Source organism: Apium graveolens, chromosome 7, assembly GCF_009905375.1.
Source record: "Apium graveolens cultivar Ventura chromosome 7, ASM990537v1, whole genome shotgun sequence".
Classification (NCBI taxonomy): Eukaryota; Viridiplantae; Streptophyta; class Magnoliopsida; order Apiales; family Apiaceae; genus Apium; species Apium graveolens.
The window spans coordinates 146,779,897-146,783,956 of NC_133653.1; the positions used below are offsets into that span (position 1 = coordinate 146,779,897).

The 4,060-nt window shown below is 37.0% G+C and overlaps 1 non-coding gene across 1 annotated transcript; it reads right to left on the reverse strand.

Annotated features, from left to right (window-relative positions):
* Positions 1-3,534: 3,534 nt before the first annotated feature.
* LOC141675440 (small nucleolar RNA R71) lies at positions 3,535-3,641 on the reverse strand. Its single transcript, XR_012556093.1, has one exon. It is a non-coding gene; the product is annotated as a small nucleolar RNA R71 (small nucleolar RNA).
* Positions 3,642-4,060: the final 419 nt, after the last annotated feature.

Below are 4,060 nucleotides of genomic sequence, written 5' to 3' on the forward strand. Positions count from 1 at the left end.
TATTCTCGTCAAGATTCAAAGTATTGCTGAAACATTTCGCTCAAAAAATATCAAAAGGATTTTGAATACTAAGGAGGAATCAATTATGGGATTCCTTAATTAAAATTTTCCGATTCAGCAATTATGATTTTAAACGTTCTGCGCTATTGCAGATGTCGGTTTTATATCAAAATGACCATATATATATTACAATGATCTTGTTGAGCATTTCTTTCGCTCATACTTGCTTGTTTTCAAATTAACCTCCAGTGAGGGTTAGTTGCACTGTTTAACCGCGTAATTCAAGGGAGCAAAGAAGAAGCTTTTGGAAGGTGGTTGGTCCAGGGTTCGCGGACTAGTGTATGTTCTATTGTGTAAAGTTATTTATATTATAATATATTATAGTTGTGTATTTTATAGTTGAGCCTAGTATACTTCTTTTCGAAGTTATACTAGCGGGTTTAGTATTGAGTTTGAATTTGTTGAAAAGAGTTTTTAAAGGAAGTGAAAATTATTTATGGAATTTGGAATTCTTATTTCTAGAACTGTAACCTAAAAAGATCTTGGATTAGTTTGGGGTCATAGATGTTAAATATCTTCCGCTGGCATTTATTTATTGAACTGGTTGATTTGGATTGAGGTTTCATAGTGACGACCAAATCCTCTGACCCCGGATTCTTGATATTAATACTTATTTTGTTGTCATATCAAATTAGATATCAATACGAACTTTGATGCTCATAACATCCCATACTGAAGTCAACATCAATCATCTATACTAATACCACCTTTGATATTTAAAAACAAAGTAGGTATCAGCATAAATCAGAAACTGAATCAAAACTACATTTCACCTTTTATTCCAAAACCAAAACACTTATAAATCATTCCTTATAAGATTCTCAAAAAAATATGATAATTTAGATTGGAATCCTCAAACGATGGTGTGTTGCCGCCGGTGATCATCCGCGAAGCAACACCGGTATGCCGAAGCATATCCAACTAAACAAAAGGGTACCCAAGGCACATATCGGCCTAACAAGGTGTTATATCCTGTATAACACATAGCTCATGCTGGACCGCCGCCACAGCCTCTTACGCAACCATCCAATCTTAAAAACATTTTATTGAAAGGGGTCAAAATAATTGACACCCTTATAAACTTTTATTCCCCCATTTACTTGGGTAGGAATACTCGCAAAACCAACTCATTTTCTCAAAACCCAAAACATTTATAAATCCATTCATTTGACAAGTAAAATCACTTAGCTATTCTGAGCATAGAATAGCAGGAGAGTATTTGCATAATAAGCATTTAATTCAGCGATATGTAAAACATTTACCTATTCTGAACTGAGCATAGGGAAAGCAATACTTGCATAATAAGATTCAAAATAAATATCACTTGAATAATAAGTGATGATAGGGATACTTGCCTTTGGGTTTTTAGCAGTTAGTCACACTCGTTGAAACGCAATTATCTCAGTATGGCATCTCGAGATATCACCGTCTTTTATTCCAACAATTCACTGATATACTGTGATAAGTGGCATTTTATACCACTCAGAACGTCTTATAATGGCTTTAATTGATGTCTTGAATTCAAGTATTTTGTGTATTTGATGTGTTTTTCTAGTGTTTGTGCATTTCAGGGTATTAATTGCATTTCGGATAAGATTTCATCAATAATAAGCCTTGGCATGTGTTTAGCATTGTGAGCGCTCAGGAAGCTGAGCGCCCGCTCAGGAATGCTGAGCGGCCGCTGAGGGACGGAAAATCAGATTTATTATTTTAGACTCCTGATTCTGTTTAACTTCCAACTTCTGAGTTAGCTGGGCTTTATGGGACTCCTATATAAGTAGATTTCAGAGACGTTTCACAAAGGTTGGATCGTAGTATTAATCGAAGAGCGAGGAGATAGGAAGAAGACCGTTTTAGCACACCGCAACGAAGAGGAAGCATATTTTCTTGTGATTCTTTATTTCGTTGTAATGTTGGATGCTAGTTTTCTTTACTTTGAACCTATTTCCTCTTGTGATTTACTCTGGTTTAATATAAGTAGTTTTAGTCATTATTCTTGTGTGTTATTATCATGTTTTCATATGAACCCATGATGACGATGAGTGCTATCATGGGTTAATCGTGATCATGGGGTCGTAACAGATTTACTATGGAATTCTTTAGTTAGTTATTTAATACCTTAGTGTGTGATGATTGTATGATATCTAGTATTGGTTGTGCGTATTCGTCTTATGTGCGTCGCGAACATATAAGATAGGGTATTAATCTCTTGTGAAGCGACGGTGGATCTTGAGATTTAGAACTTACCATGCTAGCATAGGTTCATGTACGAGTATGCATGATTAGTGGATAACTCTAACCGTTTTATTTGCCCTGTGTAATCAAAAGGAATAACTTGTGCTTAAATAGTTATGTTGTCAATTTCCGTAGACATATAGGGACTCAACATAATTGATGCCTATTCAACTTCTATCTTAATTGTGGATGCTTGGTGGAATGGTATTAGTACAATGAAAGTTGGCTTTTATCAGTTTTGTGTTATTCGATTAATATCATCATTGTTGTATGCTAAGGGTAATAACAATGACTATTGAAGGAAGTAGTAATGAAGTTGTGATCTCATGAGTGTTTTAATATTGTTAATTCAAGTGTTAATTAAGTGCTTAATTCTCGTAGTTAATTGTAGTTAATAATTAGTTAATCAAATCTAAGTGTTATTGTCTTAACATTGAGAAGTAATCATACATTGGTGAGTGAGTGTAGTTGAACATAATTAGTCTGACTCTCTGTGGGAACGAACTATAAAGTATTCTATATTACTTACGAATTCGTATACTTGCTTGTGTTATTAGCGCGTGTTTTCGCCCTAACAAGTTTTTGGCGCCACTTCCGGGGACTCGGCATATTTGTTTAGTTTATGTACTTACCATCATTGGTCATTAGGACTCAGTGATTAAGACGTGTTACTTATTATTTCCGGTTGTGTTTCAGGTACTTTAGCGAGCGTTTATGCAAACACGTTCTCGTATTTGCAAGAGGACTTTAGATACAGCTAAAGTGACAGACGAAATTCTTGATATTCTGCAGAAGATAAATTTTGAAGATTCGGATTCAGGAAGTGAGCAGAAAGAGCCAGTAATCATGGGTGATCATATTGTTCTGGCAGATCCAACCCTTATGGACTTTTCTCGGCCCAAAATTGATGACATTCAGTCTAGCATTCTTCATCCGGCTATTCAGGCTAACACCTTTGAAATCAAGCCGGGCACTATTCAAATGGTGCATACTTTTGTTTCTTTTAGAGGTGCTGCGACTGAAGACCCCAACATGCACATAAGGAATTTTGTCGAGATCTGCAATACTTTCAAATATAATGGTGTGACTGATGAGGCTATCAAGCTGAGGCTTTTCCCTTTGTCACTGAGGGATAAAGCTAAGGACTGGTTACATTCTGAACCAGCTGGGTCTATCACTACTTGGCAAGATCTTGCGTAAAAGTTTTTGGTGAAGTTTTATCCAATGGTGAAGACTGCTGCTATGAGGAGTGCACTTACTCAGTTTGCGCAGCAACCTATAGAATCTATGTGTGAAGCTTGGGAGCGCTACAAGGAGATGTTGAGAAAGTGTCCACATCAAGGAATGCCTGATTGGATGGTGATCACTAGTTTCTATAATGGTTTGGGGGCCCAATCTCGGTCCATGCTCGATACAGCAACTGGAGGCGCCTTATGGGCCAAAAGCTATACTGAGGCTTATAATCTTATTGAGACTATAGCTGCAAATGAGCATCAAAACCCGACTCAAAGGATGATTCCTGGGAAGGTAGCAGGTATTTTGGAAGTTGATGCATCTACAGCTATTGCAGCGCAGCTCCAAGCGCTGTCTATGAAGGTCGATTCTCTAGCCACCTATGGAGTCAATCAGATAGCTATGGTCTGTGAGCTTTGTGCAGGTTCTCATGCTATGGATCTGTGTTCTCTTATTAATGAATCTGTTCAGTATGTGAATTATTATCAGCAACCGCAGCTGCCTGTGCCAGCTACTTATCATCCTAACAACA